This window comes from Diuraphis noxia, unplaced genomic scaffold, assembly GCF_037042655.1.
Source record: "Diuraphis noxia isolate RWA-SAM2 unplaced genomic scaffold, SU_Dnox_SAM2 contig0001, whole genome shotgun sequence".
Lineage (NCBI taxonomy): Eukaryota > Metazoa > Arthropoda > Insecta > Hemiptera > Aphididae > Diuraphis > Diuraphis noxia.
Window position 1 is genome coordinate 58,451,878 of NW_028301711.1, and position 20,446 is coordinate 58,472,323.

The following is a 20,446-nucleotide window of genomic DNA, read 5'->3' on the forward strand; positions in this document are numbered from 1 at the left end:
GCACGTGCACATTACAAAATAAACTTAGGTATTATACATATTGAGTAAAAACAAAATCGATATCTATATGCTAATTTGAGGGTCATTAAAATACGTCATTATTTTCTTCCACTCCAATTGGGCTATAAATAACAATACACTGTAATCTAACTACGTTTATGGTTTTTACAACGTAATTTTGTGTTTTTCCATTTTACGTATTGTTATTATTTCTGGTAAATTAAACGCTCACCAATGATTTAAAACTTATAGATACCATTCAAATTCTCTTGGGGGGGGGGGGGCAGATATTTTTGATTTTTTTTTTGGATATCACTGATGAGGTGTAAATAAAATCGTTTGTATATTATATGTTGGATTAATTCCTGATGTACAATTATATTGTACAATATGAAATATACAGACGTTGCCGGACTTAATTTATTTTTAAAGATATTTTTGTTATTATTCTCTATAATATTATTATAAGATAGTACAATATTACACTGTCATTTATGTATTACATTAAACGTCATGATTATTATACACACGATCAGCAACTATGAATAACGATGTTCAAAAGTTAATTTCCATTTTTATACAAATATAGGCCAGAGCTTCAAAAGCAGAATTTGTAACTGTTAAGTCAAATATAACCAAAATTAAAATAGCAGCTAGATACTAATAAACAGTAGATAGTAGATACTCACGTTGTATAATCACAGAAATTTCATAAAATAAACAAAATCAAATAGCATAATATGATAAATAGCTACTACCGAAACAGTTCATAGGTAAATACATATCGTGCAGTCTTAGTATTTTAAGTTTACTATCCAAAAGTCTTCTGAACATCAGATATTTTAATAATAGAAAGTCTATACACATCCAGTATAATATTCCAAATTAAACTATTAAGGCTATTTTTAAAATACATTTTCGCGTTTAAATTTTCATTTTTAGTTAATCCATTGACGAGATATATGTAGTCTCCCAAAGTTGGATGGTTTTGGGATGGTGTTTGTCCTGTGTAAATATGTTACCGATTTTGGGGCAAAACTTATGCTTAACTATCGTACATACTGAATTTATTTGAAAAGTGTATTATGTTTTACGCTAGAGTACAAATGCTGCGCGGCCGCGGTACTGACATGGTATAACATATTTATGCACAAACACCACCCCAAAACCATCCAACTTTGGGAGACTATATCTCGTCAATGGATTAACGAAAAATGAAAATTTAAACGTGAAAATGCATTAAAAAAATAGTCTTGTTAATTTATGATATTGTTAATATAGGTTGCCATTTAAAAATCAAAAGTTGATAGTGGTTAACCTAATAAATATAAGGGTGAAAAATATTAAAAATTTATACAGTTTTAGAACAGCATAGATCTAAAATTTTGAAAAGAAAAAAATTTGAAAAAATTAAATAGTTTTTATAAATAATTAGTGTTTTACGCCTCATGAATCACCCTGTAATATACTGACAGTATCGCAGGGGTCGTCTGTGACGATGCAATCCTTTAACTAATTGGTTGGATTAATCCCATGTTGTCTAAACACCGTTCCAATTCCAGGGAACCACAATCTCGGATGATGTACCAGGGTAACTGACATTGTCAACAGCAATGACTTCCGTTGCTACCATTCCCTCGTGGGAGTTTTTAATTTTAAGGATGTCTAACTTAAGAAAGTAGCAATAAGGACAGAGAGGGACGGTGATTCTTCTGTCATTTGTATTTTTTTTTATAGTTTAAGACCTTTATATTAATATAGTGTGATTAATTAATGTATTGTAAATTATAATGTATAGCTGCGTACAATAAAATATCTAATTTAACACCCAAACACCAAATGTAGGTATCTAGTATATTATAATTATACTACATATTCGTTATAATATAATAGCGTAGGACGTGTAAGTATTTATATCAACGATTTTAAAAGTTTAAAAATATCTAGTTACTGGAAAGTAGGTCGATTTAGGTGTGTATAAAAATAAAAATATTTACAATGTATACTATACTAGGTATCTTTCTATCTACATGGCCAGTATATGAAAAAACAGCTATCAGTTGCGTCTTTTTTTTTTAATAAACGGAGGTGGTGAGATTTTTAAATATCTAAAAGGGTAAAAGGGTGAGTTTATTAAAAACACTAATCGGAAATCATTGGTATAAATTCATTGACCTGTTACCACTGATGAAATCTTGATTCCAGAAAAATAGGCTTTGTCATACATTTATTTTTTTAATCAAGGCTTCAAATTTGTCATTAAGTGATCGCGATCAATCTAGGATGGGAATAATGGAGATAAGTAATAGACGATAAATTGATAAATTGAAACACTCAAACACCTAGAATCTTCTCAAATCATGTTCAATAAAATATAATTAATTTTTATCAATGTTTCAATTAGTTAGGTGCACCTGCAATATTCAATTAATTTGGGAAAAGATACTTATGGATATTGTACGAAAAGAAGTATCGAATGTGAAAAAGACTTACCTTAGGAATTCATCGAAAATTCATTAGGTTTATGTGCAAGAACAAAAATCATCTCAAGATTGATTTAAAAAATAAAAATAAATAATACAGGAATTATGTTTCCTAATTTGTAACACATAAATAATATTTTTGATTACAATATTTAAACGAACACATGACGTTATATATTGAATATAAATGAATTTTAATGACTAATAATTATTATATGATTTGTATAACTTAAATGTATGACCAATAAAAAAAGTGATCCCCCCCCCCCCCGATCTTAGAAAATATTTCCGAATTCAACACTACCAGTGGTTTAGTTTTTTTCCGTATTGATGTTGTAAATTTTTAATGTCATCTGTTCAATGAACCAAATTAAAATATTAATCACGCAATGCAGTATGTCCACGTTCAGAATTAAATATATACAGGGTGTCCCACAGAGATCTGACATTCTGACAAATTAAATAACCTTTGTTCTAAACAACGTTTTAAAAAAACTTTCTTTTAAATATAATTCATAAACACTTGCGCTACATTTTTAGAATACATTTTTTATTTTTTAATACTGAAAATAAAAAACTTAAAAATTGATAAATTTTTTTTTCGAAATATTCAATATAGCCAATTTGTAAATCTGATTTTTAGAAAAATTCATATGGTAAAAACACTTATTTAAGTCAAATGGCTGATTTTTACAATTTTTTTAAATATCAATATTTTCGTTAAGTAAATTACGATCTAGTTTATGTTAGAAACCTTATAATTTCAAATAATAATAAAGTTTTTTAAAAATATTTTATAAGAACATTTTTAAATAAGAGCATGTTAAAATCTAATTATCTTTTTTATTGTATTTATTTTAATAATATGTGATGTACTGATGTATAAACTATAAATTTCTATAATTTACCTAACGAGAATATTGATATTTAAAAAAATTGTAAAAAATCAGCCTTTTGACTTAAACAAGTGTTTTTACCATATAAATTTTTCTGAAAATCAAATTTACAAATTGGCTATATTAAATATTTCGAAAAAAAAATTTATCAATTTTTAAGTTTTTTATTTTCAGTATTAAAAAATAAAAAATGTATTCTAAAAATGTAGCGCAAGTGTCTATGGATTATATTTAAAAGACATTTTTAAAAAATATTGATCAGAACAAAAGTTATTTCATTTGTCAGAATGTCAGATCTCTGTGGGACACTCTGTATATATAACAACAATCAAAATGTTATTCTGCAGATTTTTTTTTCGTTTAAAGTTTAAATACGACGTTCCTTCTATATAATATGCTAGTTTTTATTTTAAATAAAGATTTATTTAAAAGACATTACAGTCCATTCAAAATATACAATACAATAATAAGACGTTTTTGTTCGAGAATATCGTTGCGAATGAAGTGAAAGGAAGTCACAAAGTTATGACACCTGATGATCAGTTCCGTTCGAATCGTCTGGAGGGTGGATTTCCAGGAAGCGTGTTCGAGACAAGTTGTGAGATGAATTATAGCTAGGATTCGAATAAAGTTTTGCTTTGAATCGTTTGTAGAAAAAAAAATATATGTCATTTAAATAATAATAATAATAGTAATAATACTATCGATGCCGAATTTATAACATAATATATCATACTAAAAAGATAGGTATGCCTATTGGTCGTATAATGTTATTAGTCATTTATAATTATCAAGTAAGACATGGTCCCTTGTCATATTATGTTATTTAATATTTGTAAACTTCGGTGTACATCAGATTTTACTTTTTTCAACAACAATATTATTGTTTTTAGTTATAGCTCATAACGTATTGGGATGCATATTCTATTATCTGTTTCTTTTTTTAACGTTTTTACGTTTCCCGTTTTAAACGTTCCAAAACGTTATAGCTGATGATAAACCACTGCTAAATTCAATGTAAACTATATTATATATTACAAAAATGACATATATCGCAAAATAGAATAAATGATTTTATTTCAATAAGCTTTTCGGGGTTGTATTCTATCTGAAGACACGTTAACGGTGTTTACTAGATTTATATAAAATATTTAAACGGGATTCTGATTGAAAACAAATATAATTTTACATTCAATTTGAGTGAGTATAAATATTGGGTATAAATATAATAGTTCGCAAATCTTAGCCAATTATTATAAACTTAGGTCGGTCCCATCGCTATGTTATGTCATTCGAAATTTTAATATATTATGTCATTCGAAGTGTTGGTGCATACAAGATTTTAATTTTTTTTCAACGATTAAAATATTATTGTTTTAGTCATTACTCATTACGTATTTACGCGTATTGAAACGTACATTTTGATATATGTAGTTATGTTTGTCAGTATTTTCATTTACTTGATCATTGTTGTAAACAGGTAAGTGATCCGAAACGTTATACTATTGATGTTCCTACTTAATGAAAAAAACAAGATAAACCAAAAGTCAAGACGTCAAGTACATAAATATAATATTATAAACAATCTAAATTGATCTGAATTGACATCAATAGCAAAACAATATAAATGATTTTATTTTTATAAGTTTTATTGTTATGAAATTGTATTGTCTCTCTGAAGATACATTACGGTGTATACTAGATTCATATAAGACATTCAATTTAAAACATAATTATATAATATAAAAATGATTCTGATTGAAAAGAAATTCAATTAATTATTAAATTCAAGGAAGTAATAATAAGCAAATGAATATTGTAATCCTATACACGTTAAAGTGTTTAAAGTAACCTTAAATAATAATAATAATAATAATAATAACAAACAGTAGTTGTTATAAGCTAGACATACAATTCTACGTAGTTTGAAATTAAATTTCTTGAATTCAAATTTTATAAAAAATTCTTTGACAAAGATATTCAACTATAATTCATAATAAACTCTCATAAATATTGAATATAAAAATTAAAATCAAACTTATAATTATTTATCGAGCAATTTTTTTTTTATACTTCAAGCGTACACAATATTAGCTAATTCTTCGAATTTGATATTCTCGTCAAAAATACATCAAGAAATGTAATAACGTGGTTAATGAAGTTTTTTTTTCAAAATAAGAAAATATAAAATAAAATAAAAAAATAATCAAATAAATATCGATTTGAAGATTTTCAAACTATTACCGAACTTCTTATTAATGGATTATTTTGCGAATTTTCACCGTCAAAAGTTATTTTTCTCAAATACTGAGAACACTATTTTTATAGCATCGAAAAGAGGAAAAAAAATCACATCTAATAATTTCGGGTAGTATTCGCATTGTCGTGGTCGATCTTTACAAAATGATCACATCATTATACACAAGACGACTTATTTCAGTGCATTTTGCGGGCACCTAACGGGTATCACGTTGTGTTTTTGTGTAATATCTATTTATACCACAACATTTAAACACCATATACCTATACACATTTTGTGTACTTAAAGAGCCTATTCATACGATTGCCCATATTATTATTTTTACGAAAACGTGACGTGGCGCGAACTTCGTTATGGCTACAAGTTCGAATTGCGACATTTGCCGACAGACTAATAAACGACAACCTGACACGTTTTTGTTATTTGCGAGTGTTTATGTTTTGCTGCAGGCGTATTACATTGTTATGTCACACGACGTCAGAGCTCCATTGATTACATTTTTTTTTTCAAATAAATATTTATGGAATAATATTTAATAATATTCAAAGATTTTTGAAAGCTCATCGATGCATCAAGGGATCCCGCAAGGAGGAGGAGAAAAATTCCTTGCAATGATGTTGTGAAATATTATATTTTGGTTTAATCGCTTGTAGAATTGCAATTAAAAATTCAAGTTCATTAACATGGAAAAAAATGTTTGGAACAAGAACAACGAATATATTTATGAAATTTTTGTCAATCTAATTAATATCTGATATGTAAATATAGTTTTTTGGGTATAAACAATGTGTCGACTGATTATAAAATCACGTATCCACTGTAGTTATATTCTATCTTTGATCTGGATAACTGCGAATAAAACAAATTATTGCAAATAGCCCGCTAGATAATTATTTATCTCAAATATTCGGTTTTATGTGAAAATTGATAGTGTTTGTTTCTGATTGTTGATAAAAAATTGGGCATTTTTATTTTATTCAGATCATATTGAGTCTGATCTTAAATAACATAATATTAAAAAGTCTTGAAGTAAGTAACCACACTGCTGTACAGTTGTAACTTGTTGCAAAGTGTTGATCGTTAAGTGTTAGTTTATCATTGAGTAGTAATTTACTGTCATGTAATTGTTAAAATTGCAAAAACACGAAAACACTTTTAGTGGAGATTGCTGTCAGCTTATATTAAATTAACATGTTTATTTTAAGATATATATTATAATATATTCTTATTAAAGTGAGTAATTTATTTTTCTATTATTAATAAGTACGACAGGTTTAATAAATGTTTGTCGAAACATATAGTTTATTGTAATAAATTATTATAGATATTTAATTGTATATTTTAATTACAATATGATATTATTAAATTTTGAATTTCATGTAAATATAAATTTACCGTAGAACGGTATAAATAGACAAAAGCATAGAATAGTTGTTTAATATAAATGTTATTAAACGATATTAAACTATTATTGAGTATACAATTTATATAATAATAATATACCTTAACCTGTTTATAGTTATTTAAGTCCGTTATTTAATCCTTATGAAAAATTATTTTTGGACGAAAAATTTATTAAGATCCTTGGATTAAATTTTAAAATCATGAATATTAAATTGAATATAAAATTTACAAATTTCAAAAATATAAATTAATTTGCAAATTCTGTAGATTTTGACAATATTCGTAATAAAATTAATTTTGAACACTAATTGAAAATTATTGTGATTTTGCGTTTAATGTATGAAAAACTTACCTATGAGGAAACCGAAAAAAGTAGTATACTAGTATCTATCATAGACAAATAAAAAATAAATGAATAAATAATAAAGTTTAAAGTTTAAAATACCTTTATATAGAATAAAAATCTTCAAAATATTTTATACCAAAAAGGTGGTTAATAAATGGCTGAGGGTGAGTTGCGGCCCGACCTTTCGTTTCCGGTGTTGAAGACCGGTGAATTCCGGCCCGATAATATTTTAGGTATAGGTTAGTTGCGGCCCGAGTAATTATCATTACATATGTACCTTACTTGTATAATATATATTATATATCTATTACCTATGTACCGTATAAACGAATAACGATAAACGAAATGTTCAATACGGGAGATCGTAAATTCCGCCCGAAATTAACAGGTAAAAACAAGGTCTATGGTAAATTCCGCCCGGGTAAATATCCAAGCAAAAAAAGGTACATGTAAATTCCGCCCGGAAAAATAAATATTTTTGATCTAAGCGTTCCGTGAATGTACGACGCGACCGTACTTTTCGCGACACGGTGCGTGTTATAACTTATAGTATTGGGAAATCACAACATTTTCGAATATAATAATTGATTATGATTTTATTTTGACGCTTTTTTATTATTATAAATATAAAGATTTTTATTTTGTTATATGCACATGACATGTTGTAATTATTGATTATATGATTATATTTTGATTCGTTTTTATTATTATAAATATTACTACTTTTAATATTATATTTTTATTTTCGGGCGGAATTTACATTTACCTTTTTTTACCTGAATTTTTTTTCGGGCGGAATTTACATGTACCTTATTTTACCTGTAGTTCATTTTGGGCGGAATTTACATGCGCCCGTTCAATACGTATGGGAAGTTATATTTTTGTATAAGTATAATATGATAAAGATAATATAGATGGTTTTATCTTATTATCTGCCATATATGACTTACATTATGAATGCTTTGATTTTTTTAAAATATAATGTCATAATATTAATATATTATATTATATTCTATAATTTTATGAATACTTTGATTTTCTTTAGACCAATATTAATATAAGAACGACAATTTATACTAGAAAATACCTACATAATAACGTGATGTTTATATACTATTACTATATATAGACATATAGTATATAATTTATATATGTAATATATACATTATTGTATGGCCGCAATTCGTACGTACCTTTCATAAATCCGGGCCGCGACTCGTACGTACCTCTCATAAGCCCGGGCCGCAACTCGTACGTTATTTAGGGTTTGGGCCGCAACTCACCAACATTGTAATAAATATCCGATAAAAATGTTAAGTCTCTTTTTAAATTACAACAAAAAGCTGAAATAGACTTTGTCCGAAATATTGTTTTTCTTAAAATTCTGGTTACTTAATTGTTATTATTTTCTTAGTCTAAATTTATTGTATCAGGTGCTTTTCTTTGGCTTATGTCAATTCCTTACTTTATACTACTGCGGTACTATTACGATGTACATAATTGAGAACTAATATAGTTTATTTTAAATCATATAACATATTAAAGTCAAGAGTAAGTGTCATTAATAGATGGCTGCTTTCCTCAAGTGTAACATGTGTATAAAATTTATTTTAAACTGTTTTAATATTAATATTAATATTAACTATGTTTTAATACCTTATATGTCTATTGTCTATTTGTATCACGTTTACTCATTGTGCCATGATTTATAGATTGTAAATTTCATATAAAATTTAAAAAAATAAATGAAAACAGAAAAAAAAAATTAAACTGCAGTTTCGTTTTAGTTCTTCTTAATATTGAGATAACAGACATAATCGATGTTAATATATTAAAATTCGAACTATTAATGTATGTATTAAGTAGGAGTATAATATATACGAATATGATATTTGGAGTCTAAAAGTGTTGTCGGGCAGGGGCCAATAGTGCAAGGAGAGGTATATATCAGTATAATAATATTATAATATACAGTAGTACACACGAGAGCGGACATGGCGAGACATTATGTCTTAATATATTATAAGATAGCGTTTGTTCTCGAATGTATAAGCAACTCGACGCGCATACTCGTACATAATAAACCATTCTTGTAGACAGAGTGATTCACTAAACAATTGCACTCTTATTTTTCAATGGCGCAATTTATCAATAACCAAATTTTCGATAATATTTTTTTCAAACTATAAAGATCTTCCGTACTTATCAAAAAGTATTCTGTGGAGTGTGGAGGAAAAATAAACTTTTTTTTAAAATGAGAAACCACCTTTTCAACTGTAAATTATTCTGAAATATATTTTACGTATCAAAATCAAAATATTAATTAGTGGTTTTTGTTATTTACATATTTAATTGTATGTCAAAGATAATAAATTATAGGTTAATGATAATGTGTTTGTAGTATATTCGAAGGATATAGTAATTTTAATATGTTACTATTTATTAAAATAAAGTACTACAGTATTATACTTAAGTATAATTTGTTAACACAGTTCAAGTATAATAATTGCTGCTAAATCCAATAAAAAATTTATTTTATATTTCCACTTTTAAGAACTTTGTTCTTAGTATTAGTATATTTCAATAATTGAGAAACAACTCGTTTACATTATTTAAAAAAAAATTGTTCATTAAATAATTTAAATTAAAAAAAAATTAAGTTATTGTTTGAAAAACAGAAGTAAAATTTTTTTTAATAAATTGAATAGTTTTATGGTATATGATTTAAACATTTTAAAAATAAAAATTTAATTAAATTCATTAATAAAGGGGAAAAATTGGGGTATGCGGGATTGGAGAATCACCCTGTATAATACTATTGTGTTATACTTACACCTAACGTTGCACGGACGAACACTTCGTATACGAATATATCATTCTTGTTGAGCGTTAGGCAGTGGCTAAAAATCGTTTTATTCGAATAAGACGATTGGTAATTTCAAGCATTGACTTGGGTATACAGAGTTATTCAACAAGAGTGCTAACCCTTTCTACGAAATGTTGAATACTTATAGGTACTTAAATCTTAATTTTTAAGTTTTTAAATACACTTAAGGACCATCATATTTTGAATTGTTATGTAATCTAAAAAGTGTCTTGTTGTGATGACGAAAAATTATTTATTTTTTTCAAATAAGAATCAACATTTTTTTTTCTATTTATATTTTTAAGCAGATTATTTTATTTGAAATGTTTATAATGCATTTATCATCATGACAACTTAATTATCTATGTATAATAACAAGAAGAACCATTCGCGTATGCTTAGTGAATCCTCCTGTATATAATTTACATCGCTCTCAATCGTCAAAAAAAAGAGGCTACGTTTTAATTATAATATACTTGAAAAGTGTGTTTTTGGTTCTTTTACTTATGACTACTAGATATCTGGTTCTATTCTAATTAATTGTCAATATGATTTGTTAACCGGTTATTCACGGACACATTACGGATGGTCTGTTGTCATATATAATATTTTGTTTTTGTTAAAAAAAATGGAAGCTATTAAAACAGTGATAATGTAGGTACTGATATATGGACAATAATATTATCAACAATTAACATACGATCTCGATAATATGTTTAAAATAGAATTTAACTGTGGATAGTGTAGATAATATTAGTACCTACGCTCGAAACATGTTTTTCTCAATACTAACACCTCTTATTATAATCGAATGTAGATAACAATAAATTATTTATATCTGCGATTTATCGACATTAAATGTTTATATTCAATAAGTACACGAACTTCGTCTCTTTTTTCACAAAGATTATAATACGATTGTAAATATGAATAGTTTTAAGTAAAATTTAAGAAAAAAAAAATGTATAAATAATTTTTTTTTCACAAGTTAATAGTTAGGGAGATTTTGTGAATTTTTAAAATGTAATATTATTTATTGAAAGCAGAGTGAGCGGGTAAAACGTCTATAGAGTTTGGTTACTTAGTGAAATTTCTTAGAATTGTATATAATGCCTAAGATATTTGGATTTTCATAAAATCAACTGGAAGTTTTTACAGTAGACAAGTAGAATAAATTATAGAGCCAAAAATAGCGTTGAATTTATTTTATTTTAAACCATTTTTTTAAATAATATTTGATATCTTTATGACGCGAGATACCAGTGTTTACACAATATAATATGTCTTGGTGCCAAAGTTGGTCAGGTCTTATTCATTTTCTATGTTATTACTTATTAGTAGACCCATCGACTAAGATTTATTATTCTTTTTGAATTTATTCATCTAATTATAATCAAAATCGCGTGACGGTTTCCATTTCGTTTTGACTTATTACTTCGCCTTCCTGTATAGTAACTGGGCAGCTGTTAGCTTTTAATCTAAATAGGTACGCGTTTCGATCGGAAATTCGTTATTTAGAAGTCCGTTTTATTCAGAAATCGTTAGATATTACACTATAGAGGACCGCATTAAACTACGACGTATATATTCGACCGGAGTGTATATTATTATGTACCTATACTGCAACGTAGTTAGTGATTATTTTCATAATAATAATGTACTCGTATTACTGGTAAATAATAGCCTAGCCATCTGATGTGTTGTTGAGTAATGAGTATATTAATAGAAAAATTTAAAATTACACTTTATCGAATAACATATAATCAGTTCCTTGCCCTCTTGATGTGGAACAAGATAAATTCCATTGATATTCGCACAAGAATAACTATTTACGTTCATTTTTTATCATAACGAGACGTGTGTTTGCGTGCAAATGTGGATAATAATAATATATTATATATTATGAAATTGTCAATGATTTATTATAGTGACGAAATTTAATATATTTCATTCAGGATGATGATTTTTATTATAGGTAATAAATAATAATAATATTTACGGTATACATGCCTTGCATTATGATGTGGTAAATAATAATATATATTTTAGATCAGGCTATAATTTAGTAGGTACCTACAGCTTAATTCTCAGTAAATGATTGATGAAAAAATAAAAAATAACCAGCATGCACCATCAAAAAATAGTATTCATAATGCGTTTTGTTTGAAAACAATATCTTTGATTATTTTGTTCGATTTTTATCCGAATTCAGTTAATTATTATTTACCTGACGTAAAAAAAAAATCATTAAGCTCATCGTTATTACGGAATAGGCATCATGATAACTTTGTCACATAAGTTCGTAAAGTATTATATACATTTAAATATATTTTCTTGATAAAAAAATGTTGAGTAATGGTGTTGGTCAAAAATGGTTAATTTTTGTAATATTTAATGCCAGGCGAATACAAATGTAATATTCATGACAATAACAATATTAAAAATGTCTTATAAAATATGAAAACAAAAATAACTATTGTATTCTATAGGCAGATAGTAGATACTCCGTATTAATATAGGTGAAAGGTGATGAATGTTATGAGTGAATGAATGATGTGTGCTGAAAAAAACTTTGGAGTTAATAAAAATAAGTTTAATAAAATATTACGAATTACATAAAATAAACAGAATATTATTTTAAATGGCCATGTCACTGATAAACTTTATTACCTACTGTTCGAATTCAGCTTGCAACTCACTTTCAAAGCACAAGTAAATATTATTCGTACTTGACCATCTAATGAGACTTACACTTAATTTTAATAAACAATTAATTTTAGTTAATCCAATTTTATAAATATAATAATATAATAGGTACCTGAACGAAAAATGTTCATCCGAGACAGTGATCAAAGTTTTTGAAAAGAGGCTGTATAGATTCCAGTCGCTCGATCCAGGATCAAAAATCATAACAAACAAAAACACTTGTCCCTATACGTTGTGGTTTTAAACCTTTTAATCACCAAGACAAAATAAAGAATTATGTTTCGATCTAATATTTGATGCAAATAATTTAGGAAATCAAACAGATGATATTTAATAAAAATGTTAATATAAGAACTACCAAACGCGGCGAGTGCGAACGAATTCTATCCTGACCATACTGTTACTTTTTCGCGTCGCGACGCGATGCGACGAAATACAAGCTGTTTTGTTTTTTGCCGCGTTTGCCGCGTTCACGTAGGACATAGCGTTAATGTATATTATGTCTATCACATTTCGAGAACATTTGATTCGTGAGGTCGGAGTTAATGTTTGGAATTAAACTTTTAGATATTATTAGTTTCAAAATTGTGCTTACAAATTGGCACCTAATCCAAAACTATTGTTAAACAACAATTGTTTCATGAAATGTCGTACCTACTATATATATTTTAGTATGATAACAATATTATTTACATACATTTAATTCCAATAGCTTATAATATGTTAACTTTATCAAACAAAACTTTCCTCCAGACTCTATAATATGTATAATATGAATAATACGTTGTTATAATTTAAATAACAGTTAATATGTTTTGATTTTAATATCTAATAATAATAAATAAATAAACATATAATGTTTACATGTTACCTACGTATACAAAATATTTGAACATTTTTTGTACAGTTATTTAGTACATGATATAATACTAAAACACAAATATTCGAACCTACACAAATATATTTTTATGACTAAAAATCAATATTATTAGCGGTGAGGCACTATAAACAATTAAAGGTAGCTAGGAGTGGTCAAGCTACCAAATGACATATCAGAAACATTACATGAAAATACATACCTTTAAACAGACATTTCGTAAAAATAACCCTTCCCCTCTAAATGCATTTGTTTAATATAAAAATATAGGTAGATGTCCATTTTATATATTATTATATTAATTAAGTTTTAAATTTCTGAATTTTAGATATAACTCATTGTTAGTTGTTTCAATAAACGTCGAGGGACAGATGAGAAGTATAGGAAACATAGTTCCTTCTCCGGTCATTGCCTCGTACAATAAAAACAGTAAGCCATTGTTAGTAATAACTGGGACTAACTAGTAACTCATTAACAAGTCAAAAAGTATAATTAGATGATCGATACTTTAAAAAAAAAAATTAAGGAATATTATTAAATCGTAGTTTCATATACTTATTGTAAATTGCAATACGGTATTATAATTTTTTAACGTTTCACATCAGGAGATTTTATAATTGTTTGATTAACGTTTAAAATAATTATAAGGAAGTACCAACCTATCTACGTAGACGTTCAAAATATCATGTACTACTAACTAAAATTAATTTTGAATTAGAGAGTGTAAGCTAAACATAATTCATATATTATTTATAAATAAAAAAATAAATCGTGATTTTACACACGTCGTGGCTAAATTTTAAGTCAAGTAAAAGTTGGCACAGTTGACAATGGTCAAATGATTCAATTCTAAGCGCATATTGATACTATTGATGAATGTTTTACTAACATTTTAAATTGAATCAAATTAAATAAATTAAACAAATGTCAAATTATATTAACTACCTCATATTAATATGTGCTTTAAACCTGTCTGGCATTCGTGGTATGGATTAAAGAAAGTTTTAGCTCAACTAAAAATAATCTTAATTCTTACGACATTGGGTGAACGCGTAATTAAAACTCCACGAACCAGAATAAAAGACAACGACGAGACGGTAATCAGGTCAAATAAGTTTTTATCCTTTAATTAAAATACAAAACATAGGTTTTGAAAAGTGGAGGTAAAAAAGTGAGATATTGAGTGAGTGTGAGAAAGCTAGTGGTTGGCGGGGAATAATAATTATTGTCTATAATTTGGGAAAAATGGATGTGTTTTCACGTAGGTATAACGCGTGCCTAATATAGTAATGAAATTAGAGTTCATTTTCTATTACTTTAAACAGGAAAAAATATTAATATGTTTTTCAAACAATTTAAATTGTATATTATTACACGGGAAGTTAATAACTATTTGCCATCGAATAAATTTGTCAACGCTAATAATATTATGGTTTTTGACGGCGGTGAGACATACCGTGAAAAAATGTAATCGCTGGCCACATAAATAATCAAGACTTTTGAAATAATAGATAATAATCGAATCAAATAATGGACAAAGATACGTAAGAGAAAGATATACTATGATTTTAAATAACAATTTGTCTTACTTTCAGTTGTTCAAATCTAGAAACATTTTTAGTATCAAAAACATATTATATTAAATTTGTAATGTTTTTGATATGTTTAATATTTTAACATTTAACAAATTGTATTTTCTGAATACAATTCTTAAATTGTATTTGTATTCCTATTATGTCAAACTTAACTGTAAGATCTCATTACACCGCGCTCAGCTTGAAGTAATAGTGTTGACTATCAAAAATAGTAGTATTGTGGAAATTAGAAATGTCGTGGTACAACAGAAACAGGAAAACGCAGTGAACATTTTCCTGGTCGATTTCATACCCTATATAATTTTGAGTAATTCGAACATGTACGTATACGATAGTTAGGTCCAGAGCTGTGTGAAATTGATGTATCAATAACCGAGTAGGTTAGTTTACGAGGGTGTGCTGAAAAAAGAAAATAAAAGCTCAAGGAATATCTTGGCCGGTGTAGCCTTACCAATAGGTATTACTCCGTGTCAAGATTAAAGCATCACAAAATGTCTATATTATACTCGATTTTCCGTCTATAATTTTACACAGTGTTAATTTATCTATCGATAGATGACCTAACAAACAATAACTAGTATCTAATCCATAAATCGATCAGTGAACCATATAATATACAGTTGATGTGTTCACAAAATTTTCCTATCTGTTAGAATTAATCTCAAGATTAGATCAGAAAAATTAATTACGTGCTTTCTCAGTTCTACGGATATGAAACGAAAAAATATATATAAATACAATTTTTCATCATAAAAATAATGGATACCAATATACGTGTCTAATGATTTCAGATGTTTAGGTGAGGTATTTGAAAATGTTTTTGTAACTTCATCTTCTGTCATTTGTTGTTTTTATGTAGACTATGATGGCTAATCTGTTGACCGTTACACAGGGATTATATATTGTTTCTTAATAGTTTACTACAGCTGAAATTTGATAAATTAATTAAAAACAATACTAACATTATCAATTTGGGGGAGGAGTCCCCCTTGTAAGCCACTTACCTACCATATATGCATGTCTATGAATATTTCCTCCTCGCGAATCGGAAATGTAAATAATATTATAATCGAAAATGTTGTGCTGTGATATTTTATTTTATAGTGCTGAGAAAAGAGTACTTAGGAAATTCGATATTTTCTGTACAAATGTCTTGCAACTGATGCGTATTGGCCCTTTGCCATAAGGGATAATAATTGTAATGCTTGACCTTTTTTCGGTAATACGAAGTTTGATATTTATATGAATGCTTAAGCCACCAGACGCTACAAAATATTATCATACCTATTCAAATATCTTGACCAACATTTTAAATTGTGGTAAGCATTGAACACGTCATAATATTTCCATTCTGCTTAAAAAATAAATACCTAGGTACTCTGAAATATAATTTTCAAAAAAACGATGGAGGGTTGTCCGGGTGTATAGTGGTTATCGTTTCATCGTTATGTTTTAGACACCGGTAGTCATTTAAGCATCACTATTGTTAATATGACCTTTTTTGTAAGACAGTTGCGCATCGTTCGATTTTTGAGTTATAAATCGTTTGCGCGTTGATTGTTTAAAAGGTCCTACTTCATTTACATCAATATTATTCAACAATAGAAATGTTCTAACAATTTGCTCAATTTTTAAATTTACTCCCGCAATATTAACCTTTCAAATATTGCATATGTATAATGTGATATACAGTATACCAAGTAAAAATGTAATTTCGTAGGATTAAATTTTCGAGGTTTTGATGAATTTGAACTTTAAATGTTTATGTATATTAATTGTTTTTAAGTTTAAAAATCATAAATTATTTATTATCTATATAATATTATATATCATAATATAATACAATTTTTATACTTTTCTATTGTTTAGAATATTGATGCACATCTGATGTATGATAATTTAATGCAGGCAAATTATTTACGGCTGTTATAGAGAGGTTACTTAGTCACACCATCTATTCCGATTTATTATAACCACATACTGTTCGTGGTAATAACCGGTAACGTGGATATAGATCCCATGCTTACTTGGTCCACGATTGAAAATAAATAAAGCGTTCGTTCGTGCACCACGTAGCAGGCATACATTATAGCGTTACAAAAACATAATAGTGCACGCCAATAATCGTTTTATTTCCACACGGACATCACTCGTGTAATATCATATATTATTATCCATTGTTAATGTTTTACACGAAAGTGTAGTTCTATTGCTCTGTAAACTCAATATAAAACGTGTATCGTCGTGGTACGCTACTGTAGTCTATGAACCGGTTGGGTGATATCAACATCGAAAACGGTACGTCACTCGACCCAAAAGTTGTATACTACCTCAAATACGACGGATACTCGGAATAAGTTTGTATATTTATTATTATACAGAGCGAATGAATTAATAATAATTTTATAACAACTAACGTTATTATATAGCATGATATTCAATATGAAAATTTGATGTGGACTCATTTAATGGTACCTAATGACGTGTCGACCCTCTGTACTTTATTTGTTCGTGTTAACGCATACTTTATTAAATTAAACGGAAATGTTATATAATTGAAAATAAACGGTAGGTCATAGAACTATTTTCGTTTACAATTCAAGAAGTTAAAATTATTTCATTTGGCACTCCATAAAACACACAATTGCGTGGAAGTTATAATGTATGATTTGAACTTTGCGTGTAATTGCTCAAAGAAAACAAGTTTTTTTTTCTTGTACGAGAAAAAAAATCTATTTTTTTTGAATGATGAAAGCCACTATTGATATGTAAACGATAGTTTTTACGGGAAGTTAATATTTTGGATAATCAATTTCAACAACTTATCTCAGATGAGTGGGTGTAATAAAACCAACAAAGGTAGGTTTGTCATATTATTTTGATTTATTTATTACGATAAATGATTTCGTCATGCATAAATTGTGTGTAAATTTACAATGGTTGTAAAATATTATATTATATATTATTATATGACGAATACTAACTGACATTCGATGTTGGCATTCTAATGTGAAATATTTTCAATGGAAAAGTTGCATACAGTTCAATGATTTCATTTCAAGAAAATAAGCTACTATGTTTTCGTAAAATATGTATTAAAAAATAGCGTAAAATTAATTTAAAATTTGTGCACGATGTTCGTTTTAAAATAAATTAGAACGGAAAAAAATAAAACAGCGATACAAAAGCTAATTATTCGTATTGTTTATATTTTTTAAACACTAACTAATAGAATACATTTCAAATATTATGGAAAATTTTAATCATACTTAACATAGAATGTTATTCCATAAAGATTGGTGTATACAAACGTATTTTAAAATGCATATCATTAGAATTATTATTATTAGTTAAATACTTTGAAGTACTTATTTTAATAGTTTTTAATGATGAAAAGGCTTATACACAATATTAACAACATTGAATAATCATTACAAATCATTCATTTATATTTCTCTCTCGCTTTGAAGTTGACTTACAAATAAACCATAGGTTTGAGTGTTTCGTACAATATTATTTTCCCAGTCGAATGTAAAATATATTTATCTTTATTTTTTGAGAACAAGGAGACCGATTCTTAATAAAAATCAATGGACCTCATTAGTTCTTTTAGATAAGTAAAATAATATAATACCTTATATTCATACATAATGTACACGCTCATTAAGTTTGTTGTTGCGAGGCAAAAGAAAATATATCACCACCGTTGATACGCCAAGAAAAGTCAAACAAAATATTTCGATAATAATAATTTAATTTTCTTAATTAAACAATAAAATACTGATCCGTTGGAAACCATCGCAGCCCCAGGGACGTGTAGAATAGAAGAGTAAAAATATTTGACAATACTCGGTTTTCAAGGTATGGATATTACATTATTGTTCAATGGAATTACCATAGATTTATTATTGTATTGCCATTATTGAAAAAATAAAAATATCGGTATCTTTAAACGTGTGTACATAATACAAAATAAAACAGTGTTTCGACTATAATTTACTACTCGATCACACATCCCTCCAATATCTTCTTAAGTTTCTAATTTAGAAATATCTAACCAGCCACTGAAAATCTAATGTACACTAATGAAATAAATTATTATAGTTTTTGAAGTAGATAAACTTTGTCAATCGTTCGTCTTCAATCAATATTGGATCTCGTAGTTGCTTTCCCCAAAGAAATTTATATTTTATTACATGGCAATAAGTATTAACTATATTTATTATATTATTTACTCTCTCTCTTAAAAAAAAAAAAATGTAGGTACATAATGTTACTATTATACTGTACCTACCTATGAGGTTTTATATAATATTGTAGTCTTGTTACTAAATATACATAACTATTTTAGCTCAAATCTTAAATTATATTGAAACTGATTTTCTAACTCGTTCAATGGTTTACCATAAAATGAATAACAAAATTTGTGTATGAGAAATTTTTTTATCATGGTCACTTTTAAACCTGTAGTAGAATATAGGTCATAATAAGCGTTTATACATTCAATTGTTTAAGAGTGTAGTTTATAAATAATTTGAAAAAAACCGATATTGCTACCTGCTTATCTATTTAAATGAAAAAAAATATATTCCATACGTTGATAGACGTATTATTTATAATTTTGTCGTATGTCACACTTATATGAACTATAATATAATATTTTATTATGCTTCTTGATCTAGGTAATCTATTCACTATTGCTGTGGCACAACCGCAATACTATTAATATTTTAAGTACAACTTTTTGAAACCATAAATTTGAATAAAAACTGAAGAGACATGTACACCTTATTGGGTTTTCATTGAAAATAAAATCAAAAAAATAATTGTGCAGTTCGTCGTCTTCTAAAACGATAAGTGTTGGACTTTGCTTCAACGAGTTTATGACGGATATTAAATACCCACACCACAGCAATGGTTTAAAAGACATACGATAATAATATTATTTTTTTGCGATATTTTATGAATAAAAACTATACAGTATGGTCATGAAACTTATAAGGATGATGGCGA

General features: G+C 27.0%; 1 protein-coding gene across 5 annotated transcripts in view; it reads right to left on the bottom strand.

The window, feature by feature from the left end:
• LOC107166739 (Phosphodiesterase 1c) overlaps nucleotides 1-20,446 on the bottom strand; it is a 214,787-nt gene that overhangs the window by 116,443 nt on the left and 77,898 nt on the right. The window lies entirely within an intron of this gene.